Genomic DNA, 27380 nt, shown 5'->3' with positions numbered 1-27380 from the left:
GTGCTTTGTGACCAAGGGACCCAGGAAGTCCCAAGTCTTGCCTTTTCTCTGGGGAATGGGAAAAGTGTGAAGGCAAGGAAAAGCAAAGTAACTGTACTCTTCACAGAAATTTCACCTCTGGACAGAAAACTGGATAAAACTGGGGTAGAATCTGTGGTTTATGAACTCTTCCCTAACCCTAGGCCCAGAGTGGATTTCCCTTATTTTCTGAGATGGAAGTGACAGGATAGAAGTCAATCAAAGGAGGCGGACAGAGAGAAAGCAAGGCGGATGAGCACCGACGCGGGCCAACCGTAGTCTAGTCTAGCCCCCCCAGTACAGAGAACATACTTGGGATTGCCGGCGGGCGTGTGGAGGCTGGATCAGTACTTAGACACCTCTGGCGAGGGACAGCACACAAATTCTGTAGGGGTTCCATGGTGTAATGGTGAGCACTCTGGACTCTGAATCCAGCGATCCGAGTTCAAATCTCGGTGGGACCTTTCCCTTTAAGTGGACAGGGTGGTTTTTTAAAAAACTCTTCAAGGGGCACAAGTGCTTTCCCGCTCTTCACCCCGCCCCCAATCCCGCGGAGGGAAACTCCCGGGACGTCGCCCCCCACCCCACGCAGCCGCGTCCTCCGCGCTCCGCAGCCTCCTCAGGAACCGGGAACCCAGAAACTCGCATCTCAGAGTGGCCCCGGCTCTCATCCCCACCTCCACCCGGCGCCACGGACACTGCAGCTACAGCGGGGGCTCCGGGCCACTGGCGCCTCTCATCCCCCACCCCACCCCCTCGGGCCTCGAGTAAAACCTGGCGTCTGTGACCACTAAATGCTGTACCCCGAGGGCGTCTCGCCGCGCGACCTGTCGTTGCACCGCTTGTCTTGTCAGGCAGGTTTTGCTGGAGGGTGCTGTGGTTCTGAGGTCGATGGTTCGGAGACCTCAACTGGAAGTGCCCGGGCCTGTTTTTGAAGCAAGGCCTTGAATCCTTATTCCGCTTTTACCGAGCCGGTCGGCTGGGCTAATGTATTAACTCTGAGATGCTTCCAGCCCAGGAGATTACAGTCATTCTGACCACAGAAAGCGTTACTTCACAGTCCCTGGGGGGTCCACAGCCACTGAACAATGATTCCTGGTGTAACTTTAATAAAATCAGTTTTCGTCACGTCCAGTGTCTCTGCAGTGTTGCGCCCCAAGTAACGACCTACAGTCAATGATGATAGGTAAAGTGCTTGGGTCCCAGGCCTAATCTACAAATTTAAATGTGCTACTCACGGACTCCTTCGACAGGCCTATCTCATACCATAGTCCTCATTTCCTATAAAATAGAACACTGAGATAGGGAGAGGAGAGGGTAGGTAATCTGTGCAGTCACTCTGGACACTCGGGCGAGCGGGATTTGAAAGCAGGAAATTGAACCCGAAGATAGCCAGCTCCCAGAAGAGAAGCTCAGAGCCGCTGGGTTTAAACTCCCCTTAACTTAGAAAGAAACAGTAGCATTACTCGACAGGAAATTAAGCCTGTGTACTTCTTTTGGGAAAAAGACCTTGGAGAATTCATGCCACAAGCAAGAAACTATTCTACACAGCATGGCCACCCTTCGTAGAACCACTGTTTCTGCAGATTCTCCAACCCGAACACGTCTAATTCCGAAAGCAAGACTTTGTCCTCCTTCTTCACCTTTTTAAATAACCGCGTGCGCGTGGGTAATCTCAGTAAGGCCTAAAACAACACAGAAAGCAAAGCAAGAGAATAAAACTCAAGCACAAGCAGCCATGCCTAAGCATACCGGCGCCACGCTAGAATGCCAGGCCCTACGTATACTGGCAGAACCATACCAACGTCCTGTTTTTCAACCAGACCAAAAAACAGGGGAAAGCGCGAACGCAGTCCCCCACTACCACAAATTATGCAGTCGAGTTTCCCACATTTGGGGAAATCGCAGGGGTCAGCACATCCGGAGTGCAATGGATAAGCCTCGCCCTGGGAAAACCACCTTCGTGATCATGGTATCTCCCCTGCCAGGTAAGTATGACTTCCAGGCTCTACGCCCCACACCAGCGGCACACGCCCTGCACTCTTCACACACGCCCACTTCTCTCCCCACCACTCTTGAGCCTCCCGACGCCTTCCACGCACGCAGCACAACGAACCTCCGTCAACCGCCCCGCACTCCTTCCCGGAGCCCCGGAGATCCCATTGTATTTAGGCGGCAGCGGTCGGAATCATCAGCCCCTGCGCTGCCATATTTACATAGCACACGCCCTCTGTGTGGCGTCACAGGAGCACCTCCCTCCGGCTCACGCCCCGCCCCTGTCCTTGTCCCCCCTGTCCTTCCCACCCCGAAACCGTGCGGCGGGCGGGCGTAGGGTCTGAACCTCTGGCCTGCGGGGAACCTGTCTGGCGGGCTGTTCATGCCTCTATACCTTTCTTCAAAATAATGCCTTTCGGTGCGTAAAACAGAGCAAAAGAAAGGGGTTCCTTTTAGATCCAGTCAGTTTTAACTTTGTGATCCAGGATTTCAATTTCAATGGAAGTTTGTCCAGAGGCGCCTGGGTGGTGCAGTTAAGCACTGGAGTCTTGGTTTCACTTCAGGTCTGGATCTGGGTGGGGGTGGTGGAATCAACCCCGAGTGGACTCGCGGCTCACCGCAGTGGTCCTGAACTGTCTCCCGGTCTCCCCATGTGCTCCGCGCCTTCCACCACCCCCTCCCCCCACCCCCCCCCGTGCATGCGCACTCTCCAATAGATAATTTTTTTTTTTTTAGATTTTTATTTATTTATTTGACAGAGATCACAAGCAGGCAGAGAGGCAGGCAGAGAGAGAGGAAAGGAAGCAGGCTCCCTGCTGAGCAGAGAGCCCGATGCGGGGCTCCATTCCAGGACCCCGGGATCATGACCTGAGCCGAAGGCAGAGGCTTAACGCACTGAGCCACCCAGGTGTCCCTCCAACAGATAAATTTTTTAAAAAATTAAAGCTATCCAGTATCCGAAAGCAGCTGAATTTATGAAACTAGAGACAACAGGTGACTGAAAACCAACGCTTCTGGGTTTTTGTGTTGTTTTGTTTTGACAGAGAGAGCTAGAGCGGGAACACACGCAGGGGGAGTGGGAGCAGGAGGAGAAGCAGCCTTCCTGCCAAGCAGGGAGCGCGATATGGGGCTCGATTCCAGGACCCTGAGACCATGACCCCAGCCAAAGGCAGACAGACGCATAACAACTGAGCCACTCAGGCGCCTCCCCCCACCTTCCGTTTTCACCGCTAGTGGCGCTCTAGCCTGGGAAACCCAACTGAAAGGCTATTAATTTTAACATTAAAAGTAGATTCTATTCTGTTGCTCCTGTCATAATGTATTCATTGGAGGATTCTCCTCTGGAGACGGTAAAGGAAGTGTCTCTGGCCAGTCAGGGTAGGAGAGGACACGGCAACAGGGATTAGGTGACAGTGGAGCCAGTGAACGTGAACGCTTGATCTAGGTCCCATTCCTTGAATCCTGGCAGCCAGACGCACTGTCCAGGCGGCAGTGAGGAATACTTTCTGGGGAATCTGACCAGCCTTGTAACAGAAAGAGCATGTCCTCCTCTGTATTGCTTCTATTTCCCTTGCTGCTATGACCTATACCGTCAGAATACTGGCTTGCGTAGCTCTGCTTGTAGGCATCTGACAGCGAAGTTTTGCGAAGATTGCTTTTTACCTGACCTCCACCTCACCTGAGAAGGTAAGGAAGTAGGTACAGAAATGCCTATGCTATGTTTAAAGATTTGCAGGATCAACATGACCAGATTCCTGGATGCAAAGATCAGCTGACCAGGGACAAAAAACTTACAGGACCTTCCTCAGATGCCACACACACACATCATCCAGCTCTTGAGCCCCTCCCGCTTTCCTCTTTGGTAACATAAAAGAAACCTGAATTTCTTGCCAAGAGGAAATAGTTCTTTGGGTTAACAGTCTACCGTCTCCGGGGTGCCTGGGTGGCTCAGTGGGTTAAAGCCGCCGCCTTCCGCTCGGGTCATGTTTGAGCCCCGCATCCGGCTCTCTGCTTGGCGGGGAGCCTGCTCCCCCATCTCTCTGCCTGCCTCTCTGCCTACTTGTGATCTCGGTCTGTCAAACAAAAAATTTTTTAAATCTTAAAAAAAAAAAAAAAAACAACCTACTATCTCCTTGGTTTGCTGGCTTTCTGTATGAAGTCCCTTTCCCTGCCCCAGCATCTTGCCTCTTTACTGGCCTGGCATGGGGAGGGAGCCAGAGGAGCTTGGACTTGCGATCAGCCTGAGTGGAAAGACCTGGCATGGTCCTGTCAGGGAATGTGCAGCCACTGGTTAAAAATGCAAGGCCGACTTTTTGCTTTAGCTACTGCAGTAGGGGAGAGACTTCGGTATAAACCTGACGGCAACTCCCAAATAAACAGCAAAGACAACTGTGGGTCAGTGATTGGAAAATTACTCACAGAAACTTGGGTTAGACATCAACAGTGAGGGGATTCTTGCTGGGGCTGGGCCTGGAGGGCCGAGGACTAGGACTAATGCAGGAGGGCTGAGAGGAGCCCGAGTAAAGGAAAGCGGATGCTCTTTATTCAGAGCTTGCAGCTTGTGTTTTTGCAGAGACTGGAAGGAAGGCAGAGGAGTGGGAGAGCAGAAAATGGGAAGGCTTCGTGTGTGCCGTGATTGGAGGCTGATGGCACGGGTAAGCTATAGGCAGGTGTTAACTTTAAAAATAAGTTATTTTCCCAGCAAAAATGGGCTTATTTGGAAGCAGCAGAGGATTGCAAATTCAGGACATGCATGTTGTGGCAAAAACCACAGGCAGGCTGAGTAAACAAAGGAAGGAAATGTCCTTTTATGGAGGAGGAAGTTGGGAGGGGTTGCTTTGAACAAAAATCCACTGGAGAAAAGCAAGAGTTCAGGGTGATGACGGCTTCTCACAGGCTGAGTTGGTGGGGGGTAGTCAGTTTCATGCAGGAGATACAATCCACATTCTTTTTCCTTTTAGGACCTGTCACTGTGAATTCTTTCCTGTTGAGAATTCTTCTGTTGGGAGTCTCCAACTGACAATTCTTCCTGTAATTGATGCTGGTGGTATGGCTCCCCCTTCTGGCCTCTATTTTAGTGAGGTTTCCCTTTATCATTTTTCACACCAACTGCATTTAGGTATCCTGTGAGATTGATTGGGGCACACCGCACATCTGGCTCTCTCCGGTGGATCCCAGGTGGGAAGCAGGAATGAGAACTACGGAAATTGTCAACTACCAAGTCCTGGCATCATGGATGGGTTTCTTAATATGCTCACATTGTTATCACGAAATGCCGCAGCCTGGGGGGCTTAAACAATAAAAGCAACTTATTTCTCACAGTTCTGGATGTTGGGAAGTCCCAGATTCAGGCGCCACCAATGTAGGGGTGGCCAAATAGGGCACCCCAAAATATGCCACTCTGGCATAAGGATTATTTTGAGCTAAAAACATACTTGAAAAAGAGCAGATGCAAGAAGGGTGCTCTGACCTCCCTCCTCCTTCCTAAGAGGAGGAAGATAAAGCTCCCCTGTGAAAAGATGCCCTCCCTCTACCAGGAGGAAAAAAACATTCTTGTTGCCAGAGACAGGAAGTTGAGGCCGAGAGAAATCTCTGCAAATGGACCTTGTTAAAATAACCCTTATCTGTCTTTTGCCTCCTCCTAGGTTTTGGTTACTTTTTCAAAATTTCTACTCTTGCTCAACCTAGTACACAAGCACTTAGGCCTTAGCACTTTTGGGGTCTTTATTTTTCCCTGACAGCTTCCACATACGTGTAAAATACATCCGTGCTTTTCTCCTGTTAAGTCTGTTTTACAGCCAACTTAATTCTCAGGCCCAGAGACCCTAAAGGGAACCCAGGAAGAGTTTCGCCTCTTCTGCAGCTTCATTCTCAGGCGTCCTGTCTTGGCTTACATCAGCCCCCATCTCTCGCTGTGTGCTCGCTCACAGGGCCTCCCTTTAGGAAGCGGGGTGGGGGGGGGGGGCGCGGGGACGACGTTGAGGAAAACTTATCCTGGCTTTTAACTTCCTCAAGTGTCAATCCAGGTTTAGTAAGGGGTGTGGCCACAGCACAGACCCGTCTTTCTGCAGCTGGAAGAGGATGGAGGGCTATTTCATTATCCAGAACAACTGTGGCCAGAGATTTCACCGATCTTTGCCTGGCAGCTACTGCTTCAGCAGCAGATTCTGTAATAACTTAAAGAAATTAAGAAGTTCCTGGGGTGCCTGGGTGGCTCAGTGGTTAAGCCTCTGCCTTTGGCTAAGGTCATGATCTCAGAATCCTGGGATGGAGCCCCACATCGGGCTCCCTGCTCAGCAGGGGAGCCTGCTTCCCTGCCTCTCTCTCTGCCTGCCTCTCTGCCTACTTGTGATCCCTCTCTCTGTCAAGTAAATAAATAAATAAATAAAAATCTTTAAAAACTAAGGAAATTAAGAAGTTCCTGATCATCGCCTTATTTACTTTTATCCCTTACCAGGAAGAAGGGATCCGCCAACAGGAGTGAATCCCGAATCACAAAAGCCTCCTGGTAGGTCCTCTCTCACAATGTAAATGGCAATTCCACCAATGAGGTGCCTGCCTTCTTTTGCTTGTGAAAGGCTGGGGGCAGAATTACAGGGTTGTTTTGTTTTGTGTTGTGTTTTGTGTTTTTCCCTAGCCTGAAATAAGATTGTTCTAAATTCCGGAGGTTACCCCCACTTAGCAATGGCCTGGGGGGTCAAGATGAAGGTGTTCCTCTTTCCAGGCCAATGCCAGGGGAAAGGAAAGGAAAAGGAGGAGTAAGGGGTTCGTGATTAGTTCAAGTATGAAGTCTTGATCCATCGTCTGGGGCGGAAGCAGTCGATCTCCATGTCAGCTGCTTCTCTTCATCAGCCTGATTTGGAGGTCTCCAGCATCTGTGCCGACTCAAGTGTCACGTGCAACTTTTTTTAGCTGTGTGATGTGGACCTGAGGATCAACGCTTCCTAGTTTTGCAGCAGTGTCTGTGGTCAGGAACACTTGGTAAGGTTCCTCTGCATGAGGCTCAAGGGCTGTCTCCCTCTGACAACACTTCCAGAATACCCAGTCATCAGGCCAGACAGACTGTGACTGACAGAATCCTTTGAACGCCCATCTCGGAAGGCTTCTTTAACCTGTGGACGACAGCCCTGAGCGAAGACACTACACACTTCCAGTAGCTGCTATTACTGACAAGGGAGAGAATTCCAAAAAGTCTGTCTGCAAGGTTTTCATCAGGGTTTGTATTTGTCCAGGGATGTGGAGAACGTGGAAGGTATAATTCAAGTGGGAAACACACTTTCTAACAGTTTTTCCACTATCGTGAGGACATCAGCCTTGCAGTAAGGATAAACCTCAGCCCATCTGGAAAACATATCATACAGTAACAAGAACATATTGATAACCTCTACTACCAGGTGGCAACTGAATGAAGTCCAGCTGCACGTGTTCGAAGGGTCCAGAGGGAGGTTTGAGGCTTCTAGAACAAAGGGAGTTTTCCCAGGATTATAGACCGGACAGGTCAGACTTTGCTGGTAGACTGTGTTCTGTAACTTTATGTAAAGTCTTTCCACCAATGTCTATTTATCATCTGAGTCCACTTAAATGTACTATGGTACGTTAGAGAGTGCAAAACCCAAAAAATGGGGTTTGTTAGGGAGCCAGGAAGAACCAAGTGACCACCTTGGTTTTCCACTGGCCCCAGCTGTTCCTTTAATTTACAGCCATTCTTTACCCACCTTAGTTTTTCTGATTCAGGAGCAGACTGCTTGCCATGGGTATAGGACATTTAAGATGGCAAAAATCTGGCAACAAGGGGCCATTCTTTGCAGGACCACAATGGACATTATCCAAATGTATCATTATCTTTATAGAAATCTGTTGCTGTTGCCTTGTATGTCAGCCAGCTTGATCACGTATTAAAATTTCTCTCAAAAAAAAATATATACATATATACGTACACACACACACACACACACACACACACACATATGTATTTTACAAACCTACAACTTTCTTTTTACATTCAGATTTTGGGGGCGCGCCTGGCTGGCTCAGTCTGGGGAGCATGCAACTCTTGATCTTGGGGTTGTGAGCTTGATCCCCCCGTGGGGTAGAATTTAGTTAAAAAAAAAAAAATTCTGATGTTGTCCTATGTTTTCCTTCTTAAAATTATCAGTCTCACCTTAGTCACTAACACAAAAGTACTTTCTTTTCCCTCAACAAAAATGTATTTCCATCCCTCCTCCTTTTTCTTACCAAAACCACGTATTTCACTTTCCTTGTATATGAAAACATTTCCCTTATTATTTCCAGTAGTCTTAGTTACTTGTATCAGAATTTTTAACTCTTAGAAACCTTAATGTCTAGTCATAATAAGCACTTGTGAACTATTACAGCAGTGAGGTAGGAAATTGAAGGGACTCCGTTTTAGAAATTCTAAGTGTCCATCTCTGCTGTTTTTCTGCTAGGCCCCATTTACACACACTCCATCTTTTGCCCCTGAATCAGCCAAAGCAGCTATGTTCCCACTTCGAGGGGGACCAAGGAAGTTAATCATACTCTGAGTTCTGTCCTAGACCCCAAACACCCGTTAACACCTAAGAAGAGCCAGATCCCAAACATGGTTCAGGGTATTAGCTTCAAACCAACCTCTGCTAACGCTGGCATCAATATCCCTACCTTCCCTAATTTATGCAGTAACACCTACTGTTCCCCTGACACCTCTGATTGGATCCTACCACACTCTTGAAGAAACACAACCCTACACCCTCTCCAATATAAACTGCTAGCCTCAAGGAGACTTATCCTTTCCTTTCCCAGTCTTCCAGCTACTTGGTCTGCTATTCTCCACCTGTCACTCACCCTATTTAGGAAACTCTGTTTTCATGTTCTCTGGCTTGTGTTTCATTTCTGTCCTGCGTCAAGTCAAGGACCCTCTTGGCTGGTCCTGCTCAGACCCAGTCTGCCTGTATCACGAGCTTCTTTAGATTTGCAAATTTCTGAGTATATTTTGTAATTTCTAGAAGCACTCGCCTTTTTAAATTTTCTAGTGTGGCACTAACACACTTAAATATCTTTTAGTTTCTCTGCAATCAGAAGCCAAAAATTAATGTTTTAATATTCTGTCTTATTTGGAAATAAGCTAGATATTTAATAAATTTAACTTACCGTTTAACTAACTTAGCGAAACTGTTAAGGTTTCAGATTGCCAAAAGGATTTGGGGAAACTACTAGTAAATTCCAGTGAAAAAGAAGTTTTATATTTAATGCTGGTAACTCTAAAGATGTGTCTGTTTTAATTAAGCCATCAACCTTAAACTAGTTTTTTAAATTTCTTTTTTTTAAAGATTTTACTTCTTTGACAGAGATCACAAGCAGGCGGAGGTGGAGGGGTGGGGGGGAATGGGGGGTGGGGGGGGGGAGTAGGCAGCCTGCTGAGCAGGGAGCCCAATGCAGGGCTCAATCCCAGGACCCTGAGACAGAGGCTTAACCCACTGAATCACCCAGGCACCCCTTAAACTAGCTTTTATTAATTCCGTATTTTCCCAGAGCATACAAACTTAAAAGACACTTGGGTAGTTTCTTTTCCTTTCCTTTTTTTTTTTTTTAAATAGAGGAAGTGGGGGAAGGGCAGAGGGAGAGGGAGAGAGAGAATCCATGCCTAGCTTGGAGCTTCATGTGGGGCTTATCTCACAAGACCTGAGCTGAAACCAAGAGCCAGATGCTTATAACTGACTGAGCCATTCAGGTGCCCCAGTTTTTCTTTCTTTCTGAGTTTTAAGAGTGCCCAATCCTTACAAGCACTTGCCTTCAAACCAAATGAATGAAACTCTTTTACAAATTAATTTCAACAGTACCATCCAGGTAGAAAAATATTGACATTACAGTACACACACACACACACACACGGGTGCAGAGACACTATAGTTACTTTGGGTTGTTTTTTTTTTTTTTAAGATTTTATTTATTTATTTGACAGACAGAAATCACAAGCAGGCAGAGGCAGGCAGAGAGAGGAAGAAGCAGGCTCCCCGCTGAGCAGAGAGCCCGATGCGGGGCTCGATCCCAGGACAGGACCCCGGGATCACGACCTGAGCCGAAGGCAGAGGCCTTAACCCACTGAGCCACCCAGGCGCCCCTACTTTGGTTCTTTTTAAGGCCAAATTTATTTAAGGCCAAAACAATTTACAAGTCTTTTGGAGATAAACAGGGGAGGTTTGGGGATCAGTAAGGGAATAGGTGAATTCTGAATTGCCTCTAGAGCTAACTTCTGCAAAACTTATGTCAGATCAAGATAGCTGCTGTCACTTTCTGAAAGATTTGGGTTTTAAGTTAAATGACAACTTCGGCTGAGCCACCTATCCAACTATATTATCTGCTTTGTTTCTTTCCCTCCGGGTACAGTTTCAGTTTCAAGTGTTTCTGGCATTACTGAATAACCCTGCTTGGGTGTAAGCTGGGTCCCCAAAGAAGGTGCAAAGGATATCACCTTTCCAAAATCCAAAATCACGCTGACAACCAAAAGGAAACACAAGTTGGACGCCCCAGGCAGACCAAACACCTAGCCCAGTAATGCAAAACGAGACAAACAAGACGACAATAGCTATCCCAGGGAGAGAAAGGATCAATATAATGGGCTTGGATCCGAAAAGAAAGGGACAATGTGAATTTTTTTCTCTCTCTCAACTGGGTGCTACAGAAAGAAATTCAGAACTGATTCTGGTGAGAGTTTCCACCCTTCACTGGCTTCTGCCAGTTTTTCCAGGATCCCCTGTGCAGGCTCTGGTATTTACCAGAGTTACCCCTTGTCTGGTTAAAGGAATAATACAGCAGTTTACCAGAGAATCTCTCGTGTTCATCAACTCTGGGAGAGGCCCATATGGGGCCCTCTCTTGAAGGTAGGTATGGAATTGTCTGTAAGGCCATCGTCTTGGGAGGACTTTTGTTTACAGCGGTGTCGTCTCTTCAGAGTTGAAAAACAATTCAGAGGATTATCGGAATGGGTACTCAGACGATAGAGGGGTTCAACAGGAGTTACATCAAAGTTATAGTCTTTTAATTCTCCATGAGCCTTTTGCAATGAGTCTTTCAATAAACTGGAAGGCATCTGGAGGCTGTGGCTCGCCAACTGAAACAGGTATCCCTTAAACAGGTATCTGTTTAAATTTGAAAGCCCTTACTTTTAAATACACTTCTTCACTTATCTTAGGTACTTGCAATGTCCCGCATCATGGCCATTGTAATTCCAAGTTGTATTTCGAGTAAAACTCTGCCATCTCTGTAGTTATTCACAGCTCCTGGCCCCACAAGTTTTTCAACACAAAGCAAGCAGGCTGGCCAGAAGGTGGCGCGCTTGCCCCTAGAATTTCAGAATCCCATTACCTAAGCCTCTGTTCACACAAGACAAGACAAACAAGGGCACCTCAACACAACAGCAGTAACCAAAAGATGTTACTGGCAAAGAGAAGTCCCCGCATACCACCAGCAATTCCCAGCATGGACTCAACCAGCGGACTTCGGTACATGCAGAGTGCGCAGGAAATGAGGAAAGGACCAACCAGCGAATCCGAGTAAATGGAAACCATGGACTGGAAATGGGGAAAGGACCCCAACAAGGAACTACAGAGCAGACTGAACCAAGGGCTAAGGACTGCAGCTCTCTCAGAGCCTCCCGTCCGTCTTGTCTACCCCCATTACCCCTGGACTGAGAAGCCAATTAGATCAGTAGCTCCAATGGAGAAAAAGAGGGGAGCTCAAACCAAGAGAATCTTACCAATAGTCCTTGGAAAGACCAAGACAGACTGAGCTCAGGAGGCACCATGCCTGCTTTTCATTATCCCTGAAAGCCACTAGAAGTTCACTTTGAATTCCTATGCTGCACCAATTCTTAGAAATACCAAACCCATGAAATCTGAAGCTCTAATTGGCTTTATTAAATGAGTCACAAATCAGGCAGCATCCCATCTAGCAAGTACAGGGGAACTCTGCTGAGTTTACAGAGAGCAAAGGTTTTTTGTTTTTTTTTTTAAGATTTTGTTTATTTGACAGAGAGAGATCACAAGTAGGCAGAGAGGCAGGCAGAGAGAGAGAGAGAGGGGAGGAAGCAGGCTCCCTGCAGAGCAGAGAGCCCGATGCGGGGCTCGATCCCAGGACCCTGGGATCATGACCTGAGCCGAAGGCAGAGGCTTTAACCCACTGAGCCACCCAGGCGCCCCGAGAGCAAAGGTTTTTAAAGACACGCAGAGGGCTTAAAAATAAAAGAGGAAAGGAATTTGTGAGCCAGAATGCATAGTTTAGGCAAGGTTGCCCTCAGAGGGGGAGGAGTGGGGGTCTATCAGTGAAGTTCCTACTATTGACCAAGAAATTCCACGTTGACTAGTCAAAGGTGACATTTTTGGGAGGCTGAAACTGCAGTTAGGTTAAGTAGTAAGTGTTTTCTTACTGGGTTGGGGTCTTTTTAAGTGGTACCATTTGGGGCCTGGTTTCTTTTTAACCTACTGTGCCAGGTGAACTGGGGAGACACCGGACCCTGAGGCCTCATTCCAGCCAGTCCTGAAGAGAGGGAGAGGAGAGAAAGGGAGAGGGACAGGTAGAGCTAGAGCAAGAGGGAGCTGGATGGCGGGTGGGGGGGGTAGGGTGTCCTTCACTGATGATCGGTATCAACAAGCTTACTACCTTTGCGGTGGGAGGCTGGGTTTCCCTTTTTTTTTTTTTTTTCTCCCTTCTTAATTTGGTCAAGGGTTTCCTGTCCTGGCACTGGCCACCTTGGGCCTGTCTGGTTTGATCCAGCTTTTTGTGGAGTGCTGCCCAGACAGGCCTCTGACCTCCCAGATAGCTGGTGATGACTTCCTCATTGCTGACCTCCAGCTATCCCGTCCAAACCCAACTGACCGCCTACTCTAACAATACCAAAACCAGACGAATGATCCAGGATGTTGAACTGGTCTGGGCTGTTGACCAACTCAAAAAGCTACCATGTTAGAATTACAGAAGGAAGAAACAGGACTACAGAAATTATGAAAATTTATAAACCTCCACAGAGACTGAAGGCAACTGTGAACTGGTGTGTGCAGGTGGTTGATGTTCAGAGGGAGCAGAGCTACAAGATGGAGAAAATCATTTAGGTTCTGACCTTGCGTCTCACTCCCATGGCGCTGGCTCAATCATTTCTTATTCCTTCAAGAAAGGAATTACTGGCAGCACTTACTCAATTTGCCAATGTGGCGTGCAGTTTGATATCTGGGACCCGCATAAGCTTTGTTGAGTGAAACAGGTGTAGACACGCCTGATGATCCCTGGGTGTTCTTTGCCAGAGTTTCCTTCTCCAAAACTGCAGGGCTGATGACTGTCATGGCCTACCCCAGTGGGGCTTACCCATCCCTCAGTATAAAAGTGATCCCCTAAAGAGAAGATTTCCTGATGGACTATAACACAACAGTAACGGAAATTATTTCACTGTACATGTTGCTCTACACGTGGGAACTCATTCTTGATTTTACCACAACCACCAAAGACTGAGGCCTACCTCTACAGAGTTCCCCTCATCTCCCTGTGGATTCTTCCCCCCAGGTATCCCCCCCCTTCCTTGTTCCCCTAATTCCTTCCCCTCCACCAGGGTGTCTGCCAACCCTGCAATGTCTCTCCGTTTGAGAATTCATTTCTTGATCCCCACTGCATAGTGAGACGTGGCCCAAAGGTCTGTCCAAGTCTAGCATGGAATCAGTGACATGATGACTCTGGATTCCAGGGACCACCAGGAGAAAGAATAAAAGTTAACACTGGTTTAACACTGGTTTTAGACCCAAATATGCAATACCTCAAAGACCCATCAACACACCTACCACCCGAAGGACATAGCCTCTCCAAAGTCCCTGTGCACACTAATTCCTCCATGTCTTCTGCCCTGGAAATAACCAGAGAAGTTTAGTTCCACTTTCTTTCCCTATTGTGGCAGTTGTTCCCTGAAGGTCAAGACCCCAGGGGCCCTAACTTGCCCCAACACCAGATAGAGAGTTCGAAGTAAAACTTCTGAACACACTGCACTGGCCATACCCTGGCAAGTACCCACCACTCTCGGGCAGGGGGTGGGGGGAGGAGGGTGAGGCACAGCCCTGCAAAAACTCACGTTGGGCTTCTTGTCCTGTTCCTTTCGGTCCTCTTTGGGTGCCACTTGCCGCTTCCTAAAGGCGCAGGGGAGGAAAACGAAGCACAGGCCAGTCAGCACTTATTTATTAGATACAAGATAACAACCAACAAAGAGGAAGAAGACATAGGTCACAAATCTTGTAGGTAAACAAGAAGAAGAGTAGGGTGTGCCTGGTCGAGCAGCTTGGAATTTGTAGGAGGGCAAGCGCACTTGAAGGGATTACCTTCACAGCAGCTTTCTCTGGGGCTAGGGAGACAACGGAAAAAGGGAAGCAGACGACGGTATTCCGCCCGGAGTGGGCTGGGTGTTCCTGGCTGTCCGGCTTCAAGGACAGGTACCATCCTCTCCCCCAGGTGGCCCGCTGCTAGTACAGGTTTTTCTCAAGGTCATTTTTAAGCCTGCGTGCATGACCAATACACTCCTCATAGTTATATTTTAAGCAGCATATTATCCTGAGGGACGGTTACAATCCCAGGGTCCTGCGATTGAGCGATGGGATCAAGCCCTGAAATCAAGCCCCGAAGCGCCCGCCCCCCCACCCCCCAACCACGCACTGGACTCCCTCCTCAGCCGGGAGTCTGCTTCTCCCTGTGCCTCTGCCCCTTCTCCCTGCTCGTGATCTCACTCTCTCTCATTAAATAAAATCTTTTAAAATACATAAATATCCGCATGTACATATTGGATGTAAGTAAATAGATAGAAAAATGAATAGGGGAAAATAGACAAATGTCCCATGCAGAAGTATCCCAAATTTTATGTAGCTACTACACTAACTGTGGGCTACTCACTTCCCTACCCATGGAAATGGGATAAAAAGTGATTTTACAGCGGAGAAGCCTAACAAACACTGCCTCAGCCAGCTGATCAAGATTAACATCAATAGAGATAAATAATGTAATAGTACATATTGTTAAGAAATAGAGTTCTGGGGCGCCTGGGTGGCTTAGCCGGTTGAGTTTCGGACTCCTGATTTCAACTGATCTCAGGGTTGTGGGATCCAGCCTTGAGTCCAGCTCTGCTCCTTCCCCACCCAGCTCCTGAGCTCACACGTGCTCTCCCTCTCTCTCTAATAAATAAATAATAAATAAATAAATAAATAAATCTATCTTTTTAAACAGTAATACAATTCGACTGAATAAATTTGACGATCAAACTGTGTTGTTGTTTTTTTTTAAAAATGATTCCTGAGTCAGGCAGCATTCCAACCAATAAGCAGAGGGGAGTTCTGCTGGGCTAAATAAAAGGAGGGTTTTTTGTTTTTTTTAAGATTTACTTATTTGAGAGAGAGAGAGAGAGAGAGAGAGAGAGAGAAAGGGAACAGGGGTGGGCTGGGGCAGAGAGAGAGAGAATCCTAAACCAACTCCACGCCCAACTCCACGCTCCGCACGCTCGGCACAGAGACCCACGTGGTGCCGGATTCCAGCACGCTGAGATCAGGACCTGAGCCGAAACCAAGAGTCGGACGCTCAACCAACTAAACCATTCAGCTGACTCCAAAAGGAGTTTTTAAAGGCCAAGAGAAGACTTTAAGGAAAAAAGAAGAAGAAAGACAAGACAAGACCAAGGTACTTATCAGCAGGGAATATGTTATTTAGGCAAGGTTGCCCTCCTAGGGTGAGAGGAAGGGGTGTACCAGTAAAGTCCCTAGTATTGACCAAGAAATTCCATGTTGACTGGTTAAAGGTTACATTCTGGGGGGCTGAACCTGCAGTTTAGGTTAGGTATGAAGTTTTGGTTTACTTTCTTGGGGTTTAACCTAAATGATGCTATTTTGAGCCTGTGGTTTTCTTTTAACAACTTCCATAATACAAAGTGATGAGAATGGTGCTTTACCTCCCAAAACCCATAACCCCTGATTGTGAGAAAAACATCAGACAAATCCCAGTTGAGGGACAGTCTACAAAGTCCGTGACCTGTACTCCTGAGAATTTTCAAGGTCATTATACAAGGGAAATCTGAGAGACTGTGACAGTCAAGAAGAGCATAAGGAGAATATAACGGGATATTCTGGGTAGAATCCTGGAATAAGAAAAGGTCATTATGTAAAAAACTAAGGAAATCTGAATAAAATATGACCTTTAGTTAATAATAATGTATTCATTCAATTATGACAAACATACCACTCTAATGTAAAATGCAAATTGTAGGGGAAACTGAATGCACGGTATATGGGAATCTTCTGTACTATCTTCTCAACTTTTCTATAAATCTAAATCTGTTCTAATATAAAAAGTTTACATAAGGGCGCCTGGGTGGCTCAGTTGGTTAAGCAACTGTCTTCAGCTCAGGTCATGATCCCAGAGTACCGGGATTAGGTCCCCCATCATTAGGCTCCCGGCTCCACGGGGAGTCTGCTTCTCCCTCTGACCTTCTCCTTGCTCATGCTCTCTCACTGTCTCTCTCTCAAATAAATAAATAAATAAAGTCTTTAAAAAAAAAGTTTATGTAAAAAGTAAAAAAAAAAAAAAAGTCAAGCCAATTATAAAAGTGGACAAAACACTTGGAATCTCTTCACAAAAGAAGATTTCTTTAGGGCCAAGAGGCATAAGAAAGAATTCTCAATATCATCCACCACTCCTTAGAAGCACAAATTTAAAATGCCCTGATAAACCATTGCATACCTATCAAAATGGCTAAAAAATTTTTTTTTAAAGATTTTATTTATTCATTTGACAGAGATCACAAGTAGGCAGAGAGGCAGCAGAGAGAGAGGAAGGGAAGCAGGCTCCCCGCTGAGCAGAGAGCCCAACACGGCCAATCCCAGGGGCGCCTGGGTGGCACAGTCAGTTAAACAATGACTCGGTTTTGGCTCAGGTTGTGATCTCCAGGTTGTGATCTCAGGGTCGTGAGATCGAGCCCCATGTCGAACCCCATTGGCTCTGTGCTGGGCACAGAGTCTGCCTGGGATTCTCCCTCCTTCCCTCTGCCATTCCCCGATGCACGGGCTCGCTCTCTCTCTCTTTCTCTCTAATAAATAAATAAATAAATGAATGAATGAATAAATCTTTAAAAATATATATCGATATCCCATGAAATGAAATTCAACCTAGTAAATATGAAGATCCAATTGGCTTTTTAAGGCCATCCATAAACCAGCATCCCATGTAGCAAGCAGAGATGCTCCAAGGAGACGCATTTTGAGCCTTGGAAGGTTTTTTGTTTTTGTTTTGTTTTTGTTTTTGTTTTTAAAAAGGAAGGTTTTTATAGGAAGGAGGGTAGGGCAAGGAAGTTATTAGCTAAAGAAAAAGTGGTTGAATATTTTTTAAGGACACAGAGAATACTATACATTCTTACCAATAAAATTTTTCTATCTCTCTTGGGATAGAGGCCAAGCTATTCATTCAGGTATCTCACGAGTATGGTTTGTTCTGGCACAAATCAACAGTCAGTCAGGTTTGTAGAGTCAGATGATGGTTTCTTGCAGGGTAGGGGCAAAAAGATATGGTAAGGCTTGACCATTGGCAATGAGGGTCACAAGAAAAAAATATTGTTAACCCAGGGGCTACGATTTATTCCTGATAACAGGCCATTGTAAGAAGAACTTAGATAAAGTCAGTAAGGTATTTTGGCTACTATATGGGTTTCAGGCAGGATAGAGGAATGAACAAGTAAGAGATTCAGTCTGTACAGCAAATAACCTATGAAAGCAGTGAGTTTTTCAATATTACAGGGTTTTACCACCAACTAAGGAGTCTTACTTACTGTGTAATATTGCAACAAGAGTTAGCATACTTATTAGGACAAGTAACAGCCCCAATACCTCAATCCAACAGTCCTTCATGATTAATTCCCCAAAGAATCTGAAGGGTGTTCTCCAAGTTAAAATGCCAAGTATAAGCCCATTCGTGGAATTCTTCATTTCCTGCAGAGAGGTCCACAAGGAGTATAAGGACACATTACAAATACTGCCATATTACTTCATAGAGAAATAGACAAAGGAGGTTCCCCAATAAAATGATTACGAAAAGTGTTATAAAGAAAATTACAGGGGCGCCTGGGTGGCTCAGTGGGTTAAAGCCTCTGCCTTCAGCTCAGGTCATGATCCCAGAGTCCTGGGATGGAGCCCCGCATCAGGCTCTCCGCTCAGCAGGGAGCCTGCTTCCTCCTCTCTCTCTCTGCCTGCTTCTCTGTGATCTCCACCTGTCAAATAAATAAGTAAAATCTTTAAAAAAAAATAACAAGTTATTGGTTTTAAAAAAAAAGATACTGTACCAGTTAATTGTGCTTCATTGGTGGTCCTAGAAATACAGCTCCTCTCATATTGTTTCACGAGATTTCTAAGTTTATCAGCTGCCCAGTGGGTCAGCTGATGATGAGTCATTTTCATGAGGGGTCTTTTCATGGACTGTGGCAAGACAGGTTTCTTGTTTGGGCCGTACCATAAATCAGTCAGTGGACTGATACTACAACTGTGGTCAGCCCAATAAGGTTTTTCTTTGTGGGATGTCCTAGATTGAACATCCTTAAAAAGGACTTTCAGATTTTCCTTCAGGACATAATTGCCTATGAGGGCCTCGGTTTTGATAAATTTTAAGGCAGGGGGTCCTTGCTGCTTAATCAGCCAAGAATTTGTCTTTGCTTCTCCTGAGTCTAATTTTGAATGTCCAAGAACTTTGAAAATGGCCAAGGTGGGGCGCCTGGGTGGCTCAGAGGGTTAAGCCTCTGCCTTCAGCTCAGGTCATGATCACAGGGTCCTGGGATGGAGTCCTGGGATCGAGCCCCACATCGGGCTCTCTGCTCAGCGGGGAGCCTGTTTTCCTCTCTCTCTCTCTCTCTGCCTGCCTGCTTGTGATCTCTCTCTGTCAAATAAATAAATAAAATCTTTAAAAAAAGGAAAAGAAAGAAGGAAAGTGGCCAAGGTGGATGCAAGTTTGTCAAAAATACCAAAAGGTTTTAGATACCAGACTAAGTAGGATCACAGATTGTGAATCAATACTTAATTATGTATTTGACCACAGTGACAACAAAAGATTTTAAAGGCCAATACCAGGAGGTTACATAGTTGAGCAAAACCCATAAAAGACCTGATAAAGCACAGAAAATTATTTTGATAAAACATGAAATCTTTGCTCCTTTTTAAATCTCCTCTCAGGTTGCAGACCAATAGTATAGGAAAATGGGGCGCCTGGGTGGCTCAGTGGGTTAGGCCTCTGCCTTCAGCTCAGGTCATGATCTCGAGGTCCTGGGATCGAGCCCTACATGGAGCCCTACATCGGGGGTCGGGCGGGGGGGGGTCTCTGCTCAGCAGGGAGCCCGCTTCCCCCTCTCTCTGCCTGCCTCTCTGCCTACTTGTGATATCTCTCGCCCTCTCTCCCTCTCTGTCAAATAAATAAAATATTAAAAAAAAGTACAGGAAATCTTTGTCCTTTTAGCAAATGAAAGGATATTAAGTTTCTGTCTTACATAAGTAAATTACAGTATGAAACCCATTCTTTTTTTTTTCTTGAAATCCATTAATTTTTATAGGTTCATCCTGACATTGTTCTGCTAGACTGGGAATGACAGAACAAGGAGGCACAACGGGATTCCCATATTGCTGAAGAGGGTTGCTCTGAGTAGGCAGAATAAAGATTTAAAAGATGGAACAGGTTCCCAACAGACGGCAGAGGGTATCAATATCAAAGAAGCCATCACCAGAATCCCGGCCTTGCAAGTAGTTTTAAAACGTGGGGGAGGTTCTTTTTTTTTTTTTTTCTTCCATTTTAAAACTTACCTTTTTTTTTTTTAAAGATTTTATTTATTTATTTGACAGACAGACAGAGATCACAAGTAGGCAGAGAGGCAGGCAGAGAGGAGGGGGAAGCAGGCTCCCCGCTGAGCAGAGAGCCCGATGCGGGGCTCGATCCCACAACCCTGGGATCATGACCTGAGCCAAAGGCAGAGGCTTTAATCCACTGAGCCACCCAGGCGCCCCTTAAAACTTACCTTTTTATTATAAAAACGTATGTTCATTATAGAAAATCTGGAAACTATAGATAAGGAAAAAAACAAGTAGTTATAATCTTATCACCCAAAGAGAGAACCACTGTCACCATTTTAACATTCTCTTCCTTACACACCACATATACCCACACACGTGTGCACACATGCACAGACATCATTTCAAATAATTAAAAGGAGGTCAAAATATTCATCCAGTTTTTAAAATGTGTTCCACTCAGCAATAAATGGTGATTTTAATTAATTCTTACTAGTTCCTATAGTTTACCATTGATTTTCTTGCATTTATAGATCTATTACATAAAATACTTTGACCTCATTTTTGCAAATATATTTATACTGCTGGTCTTGTTTTCCCACCTAATTGCACTGACTTTCCAGAACAATGATAATTAATTGTGAAAAATATGCTTATCGTGTTCTCGGCTTTACTGGAACCGTATGTACCTATGTGTATAAGTGGGTATGTGCACGTGTGCGTGGTGTATGTGCGTCAGCACTGATGGTATTGCATGAAAGGGGTCCTGAGAGTGTTTGATTGGTTCATTGGGTAGGATAAGTAACCATCAGTAAAGACTAGGGATTGAATAAATTCAGAACAGACAGTTGTTCCAGCTTTTGGGAGGGAAGAAAGGATTAAAGGTGAAGGATAACTAAAGGCTGACTCGCCAGTACTTCTTCTAAGACCCTAGTCGCTGGTGGAAATTCATGTGTATGCCATTTATTGAAGAGAAGTGGGTGAGCCTGGATCTAGACAGGGAACAAACCATTCAGAATCCCTTTCATTGTACTGGGGCAACAACACTCGAAAGCTGGATCTGTGCAGTAGCTAAATCGAGCGAAGCCTGGTAGCACAGCGGGGCTTTTGCACCCAGCAGAATACCCAGGAGGGAGGTCCAAGACTGGTGCAGAGGCCAGGCTAATCCTAAAGCTCCCAAGAAGAGAAAGCGGTCCTCGAGCACAGCTGTGTAACCAAACAAGGAAGAAGTGATGCGTAAGGATTCCTTGCTCCAGATGCCACTGGTTCACTGAAGTGTGATGTAAAGCTATGTCAGGCAGCATTCATGCTTAAGATTGAAAAAGGAGAAGTTCTTTCAAACAAAGGTTGCTGCCTGGCTATAAATCATAAAAGACAAGGCAACAAAGTTATGAATCCACCAAAGAGCGGCTGTAGCCTGGCTTTGAGGAGTGACCACGGTGCATGTACAGGACAGAAAGGATGACTGCTCCCATATTGGCCTTTTCTACTGGCCACACAGAACCTTCGTCGTTCAGTTTACTGCGGTACAAAAGCAGCGGCTTTCAAACATGTTGCATCATTTCACAGCAAGAAATAGTCTGTGTATTATGTCTCAGCGCATACACGTATAAAACCATATAAGTAACTGAAGTAAAAGTTTAATAAACTGCCATGTGTTGCTTATTTTCCATATAGGCCAGGCATGTACTCTCCTTTCTACTTTTTTAAGTAAAATTTTTTCTTTTTTATTCTATATGGATAAATACCCCTATAATAAAATCTATAAATTACAGATAAAATTGAAGATACATATATCATCCATTCAACTACATAAGCAGATAGAGATAATATTTGTATTTTCTACTTAAATAAACGTTCATCAGAACTCATTAATGGTCTATGACAGCAGTTTGAAAAAACAGAATTTACAATAAATCCTTCCACAGTAGGAGAAAGCTCTTAGGAAAGTTCACGGATTCTTCCTCTTCCAAAGGCACACCTGCTCCCTTGTGTGCATTCTCTCAGCACATCAATGCACATGACATATGCAGAGTTCATGTATGCTTACTGTTCTAAGTGTTTTGACATTTTTCTCTTTGATTCATTTGTATTTTTAGCTCCTTTTCCAACCTTTTTAACCACTTGTAATCTTTGCTTTTTAGTGACTATTAAGAGGCAGGCAACTAACCCTCCTATACTGTTGGTGGGAATGCAAGCTGGTGCAACCATTCTGGAAAACAGCATGGAGGTTCCTCAAAAGTTGAAAATAGAGCTACCCTACAACCCAGCAATTGCACTGCTGGGTATTTACCCTAAAGATACAAATGTAGTGATCCAAAGGGGCACGTGCACCCGAATGTTTATAGCAGCAATGTCCACAATAGCCAAACTATGGAAAGAACCTAGATGTTCATCAACAGATGAATGGATAAAGAAGATGTGGTGTATGTATGTATGTACACACACACACACACACACACACACACACACAATGGAATACTATGCAGCCGTCAAAATAAATGAAATCTTGCCATTTGCCACAATGTGGATGGAACTAGAGGGTATTGTGCTTAGCGAAATAAGTCAATCAGAGAAAGACAATTATCATATGATCTCCCTGATACGAGGAAGTGGAGATGCAACGTCGGGGGTTATGGGGGATAGGAAAAGAATAAATGAAACAAGATGGGATCATCTCACAAAACAAACTGAGGGTTGCCGGGGGTAGGGGGTTAGGGAGAGGGTGGTGGGGTTATGGACTTTGGGGAAGGTGTGCTATGGTGAGTGCTGTGAAGTGTGTAAACCTGGCGATTCACAGACCTGTACCCCTGGGGCTGATAATACGTTACATGTTAATAAAAAAATTTTAAAAACTTAAAAAAAAGAGGCAGGCAACTGTCCATTATAAATTAGCATCCTGTAGTATATTAGCAAACTTAATAAAAACATTTCAAAATTTTTAGAGATATATTCCTTCTCATAATAATTTTTTGGTAAAAATTAAAAAGCCAAAGCTAGATAAACTATGTTTAGCAATTAATGTTCATCTTTTTTGGAAATGATTTAGATATTCAATGAATATCCACTATTTAGTTTAACAGTACAAACGGTCTCATTCATATTTATTTAAATTATTTGTTTTTAACAATTTATACTTGGATTCGACATTGAACAGTTAATCACCCTTCTTTCTTTCTTTTTTTTCTTAAGTAGGGTCTACGCCCAGCTTGGAGCCCAAAGTAGGGCCTGAGCTGAGATCAAGAGTCAGAAGCTTAACTGACTGAGCCACCCAGGGGCCCGAAACTAATCATTTTATTTCTTTCATTCACAAATTTTGTAACACAGAGATAACACAAGCTTATTTGATTAGTAAACCCAAGTAGAAGAAGTTGTTTATCTGCATTATATTTAATGCAGACAACTGAAGATGCTCTTGTTTTTATTAAATCAACAAACCTGAATTAGCTTTTATTTACCGAAGATTATCCTAAATTATATGAACTTGAAAACATTTGGGTTAGCCTTTATTCTATTTCTGAGAACTTTAGGAATACTTAATTTATAAACACTTAATTTTCCCTAAGCCAATTAAGCAGAACTGTTTTATTTTTTTTTAAGATTTTATTTATTTATTTATTTGAGGGAGAATGAGTGAGAGAGAGCACGAGAGAGGAGAGGGTCAGAGGGAGAAGCAGACTCCCCAAGGAGCTGGGAGCCCGATGCGGGACTCGATCCTGGAAGTCCGGGATCATAACCCGAGCTGAAGGCAGCTGCTCAAGCAACTGAGCCACCCAGGCGCCCAAGCAGAACTGTTTTAAAATTAATTTGGCGATACCATCCTAAGGTAGAAACATACCATATCTGTAACATACATATATGCACACAAACACAGAGATCTTATAGTTTTGTTTTGTTTTAATTTTAGCTATGTCTCAGGGGAAAGCTCAAGAGAATAGATGGATCCAAATTACGTTTCTAGCAGATGGACTAATTTAAGGCTTCCTGCTCTGATGACCAAAGTCTTTATTAAGATTTTATCATTATTATGCATTCCGTGTAAGGAAAGTTTCAGAGGTGTTTTGGACTTACTTTGTCCTTTGTATACTATTCAAAGAATGCATTCCATTGTCTCAGAGAGGTTTGGAATCCTCTTTTTTAAGGGTGCTCCCAAAGGTTTCCTGGAATGGTCACTGCAATTTTAAATGATCCAACAGTTGTTGTAAAACCCTGGGCATCACAAGTTTTGCAAGCCTTTGAAACAAAGAGTACTCCTCAATAGTGAAAACCCTGCAGTGGCATAATGAGCATCTCTCTCTCTCTGGGCAGCCACCCACCCGATCCCTAAGAAAGACAACGACCCCAACCGGAAGCAGAGAGGTTGGTACGTTTAAGAGGACTCAGTACAAGTGAAAGGCTCTTCATACACTGTCCCTGAGCACAGAAGTCTCCTATGGGTACTGCAGCGGCTTCCAGGAGCCACTGGCCCTGCTGTGAAGTCGCTTCAGGTCCTGCTTCTGACAGCAGGCATGCAACCTAAAGGCGTCAGGAGGCAATGGTTAATAAGACTGTTTATTTGGGATCAAAGAACTGCAATTCGGCACACATACTTGAATAACAACCTAAAGAGTTGCTTAGCGAGAACTCCCACCCCACCCCCTTTTAAAAACTTTTCCAGGTAGAGTCCCAAGTGGCACGGAGTACAGAGTCCAATAGGAGGCTTCTTGAACTCAAGACTTTGAGATCCCAGATCTGACACTTAACCCATCAAGCCGCCAGAGCGACCCTAGCAGACTTTCCACTGGGGTTGATGGCAGAAAGCTAATCTTGACTATGATTGATTGCTAGGGTTATCACTAAGCAAAGTCTCTTCCTGTGGCAAGTTACATATTTTCGGGCTCAGTCCTTGTAATATTTGGGGTTTGGCTCAACTCAAAAATTCCTGATTCTACCCAGTGGAGGCATGCGTAAAAGCCCATCTCCTTAATGGCTTCCTGCCTCCATTTTATTTATTCTCTTTTTATTATTATTATTATTATTATTTTAAGATTTTATCTATTCATTTTGACAGAGGGAGAGAGAGAGATCACAAGTAGGCAGAGAGGCCGGCAGAGAGAGAGGGGGAAGCAGGCTCCCCGCCAAGCAGAGAGCCCGATGTGGGGCTCGATTCCAGGATTCCAGGACTCTGAGATCACAACCCCAGCCAAAGAGAGAGGCTTAACCCGCTGCGCCACCAAGGCGCCCCCCCCCCCCCCCCCGGCTTCATTTTAAAACCCCTTCACGCAAGAGGCCCCATTTCATTCGATCTTTCAGATTCTTTTTTAACAACTGGAAAGGAACTCTAAATTTTTGGACTAAGATAAATTTTCCCTAATTTGATCGAGATACCAGTTACTTTAAGCAAAATTCACTGGGCTGTGCGCTTCAGATTTGTGCACTCTATGTTCAGTCATTTACTGTTCGAAGAAAAAAATGTTAAGATTTCATTTTATTCGTTGGATTTTATTTAAAGTATCCAGCTAAAGTGCGAAGTCTCATTTCATTTCGTTCCTATTTTGGTCTAAAAAGGCCCTACTGATGTTTGAAATACCTCAACCAGAAAAATGGCTGTAGCCTCACCACTGATTTTTAGAAAGATATCAATACAAGGTGACTCCTCCCTCACCTCCTTCCAGACGTGGGGCAGTCCAGCATTTCGAGATGCCTGTAAGTCCAGCGCGCACTGTGCGGTTTCCCCTTTTCTCAGCGCAGAGCGCGGGGGTCTCGGGAAACCGTGCTCCGGAGCCGCTGGTAAGTGGCGCGACTCTGCAGAATTTTAACACTCGCCACAACCTGACCAGACTCTGCTTTGAGGCGATTGCAGCCGAGTGCAACGCAGAGTACTGAGCACTGTACGATGACCGAGAGCCGTGGGCCGGCTGGCAACCGCTGTGTTCTAAGTCGTTCTAACAGCCTCGATGGTATTTTGCTGCTCCCCGTCCCCCTTTTTTAAACAGAGCTACAGGTCTACGCGGTTTTCCTTCTTTCGGGTTCTCTTTTTCCTTCCTTCCTTATCCGGCTAGGATAAAAGCAGCATTCTCCTCTCTCCAGGATCGGGCCCTCACCGCTGCCCAGGCCGCCTAGGAAGTCTCATTGCCCCCGGACACGTGCCTCCGCGGCTTCTCGCCCCCCACCCCCGGCGCTCCCCTTTCTCTCGGTGCCTTCCGGCGGCAGGCGCCCACGCCCGCCCCCACGGAAAGCCCGCGGCGCGCGTGGGGAGGGGCTGGGCGCGCGCGGCCGAAGCGAGCTGACGGCCCGCCGTACGTAGGCCCTTTCTGGGGCGTCCGCTGGGGATGCCGCACCATGAACTGTTAGAAGTTTGAGGAGTTTGGAAAAAAAGAAATTTCCATTTGAAAAGTTTTTCAGGATTTCCATTCACGAAGGGCCTAAGAGCTAAAGACGACAGTGGAATCTGACAAGTGCCAGGAGAGCGTCCTGGTGCGTGTGTGACCCCCAGTCTCGGCGTGGGGACGTTAGAGCGACCATCACCACGACCGCTGCCCGCGCAGAGCTTCCCTGCTTGGCACGGGAAACCGAAGAAGGCAGCGGAAGCGCCCCCACCCCCACCCCCCCCGCCCCGAAGGCATCCCCGAATGTGGACAGATGCTCTCCTTCTGACCGCTTGTATTCTTCCCACCCCCTCCAGCCCGCACAGCGGTCCTGGTGCAGGTCCCCCGCACCCCTGAGGACAGGTGGCGACGAAGGGCGGTCTGGTGAAGGCGGAGAAACGGCAAGTGCCATCAGGCGAGCCCACCGACTTGCACCGTCCCGCGGAGCCCACTCGCCTCAGACCACGAGGACCCTAGCGTTTAAGGCACCGGGTGGGGAGCAAAGGGGGAGAGGCCGTTGGGGTGCCCTTTTGTCTTCAGAATCGCCCGGCGCCGAGGTTTCACGTGATGAGCACGCGGCATCCGCTCCGATCCTAGTCTCTGGTTTTCCAAGGCTTTGGAACGTCTATTGTCCAGTGCGCGGCACGTCGAGAGGTAAGGAGCTACTGACTACCTAAGAAGGCGGGGGAGGACGGGGAGCTTGTGTCTCTGTGGCGCAATCGGTTAGCGCGTTCGGCTGTTAACCGAAAGGTTGGTGGTTCGAGCCCACCCAGGGACGGCGTGCCTAAGTTTTAACTTGAGTTCAGCGTCTTTCCTGCTGTTTACCACCTGCCCGTTTCCTCACATAAAATCTATGTTACTGGATTCCGGGTCCTATCTAATTTACATCAGCTCTTAAATAAGACCCACCGGCCCCATCTCCCCAACCTGATTCTCTTTAGAGTATGGGCTGGCCTATCATCTGGCATGCGTATAACTGCAGTATTCCATGACAGTTTGTTGTTGTTGTTTTCTGCTATGTCCATGAAAATTAGCTCAGACATCTCAGTGGAGCCAATAGAATCCTGCCCTTGACCGACTCCTCCTGCACACTTGGACCGTTAGTGCTGTTGGCTCAGTTCTGTTGAATCTCATGGGCAGAAAGTGAGCTCTTTGCCTTTTACATACTAAGTGGGGTGATTGGAAAACTCTTCTTTTT

The 27380-nt window shown here is 45.9% G+C and overlaps 1 long non-coding RNA gene and 3 other non-coding genes across 5 annotated transcripts; 3 read left to right on the top strand and 1 right to left on the bottom strand.

The window, feature by feature from the left end:
- The first annotated feature begins 410 nt into the window (after positions 1–410).
- TRNAQ-CUG (transfer RNA glutamine (anticodon CUG)) lies at positions 411–482 on the top strand. The gene has a single exon. It is a non-coding gene; the product is annotated as a tRNA-Gln (tRNA).
- A 1368-nt stretch (positions 483–1850) lies between these two features.
- On the bottom strand, positions 1851–2014 carry LOC125099591 (U1 spliceosomal RNA). Its single transcript, XR_007127297.1, has one exon. It is a non-coding gene; the product is annotated as a U1 spliceosomal RNA (small nuclear RNA).
- A 290-nt stretch (positions 2015–2304) lies between these two features.
- On the top strand, positions 2305–5331 carry LOC125096744 (uncharacterized). 2 transcript variants are annotated; one of them, XR_007126375.1, is made up of 4 exons: positions 2305–2431; positions 4586–4667; positions 4974–5043; positions 5132–5331. It is a non-coding gene; the product is annotated as an uncharacterized LOC125096744 (long non-coding RNA). The 2 variants fall into 2 exon arrangements; XR_007126374.1 differs by having other exon boundaries at positions 4974–5331.
- Positions 5332–26886: 21555 nt separating this feature from the next.
- On the top strand, positions 26887–26960 carry TRNAN-GUU (transfer RNA asparagine (anticodon GUU)). Its single transcript has one exon. It is a non-coding gene; the product is annotated as a tRNA-Asn (tRNA).
- Positions 26961–27380: the final 420 nt, after the last annotated feature.

The sequence above is a fragment of the Lutra lutra genome, chromosome 4 (genome assembly GCF_902655055.1).
Source record: "Lutra lutra chromosome 4, mLutLut1.2, whole genome shotgun sequence".
Classification (NCBI taxonomy): domain Eukaryota; kingdom Metazoa; phylum Chordata; class Mammalia; order Carnivora; family Mustelidae; genus Lutra; species Lutra lutra.
Note: the sequence above shows the minus strand (reverse complement) of the source record. Positions and strands in the feature narration are given on the sequence as shown.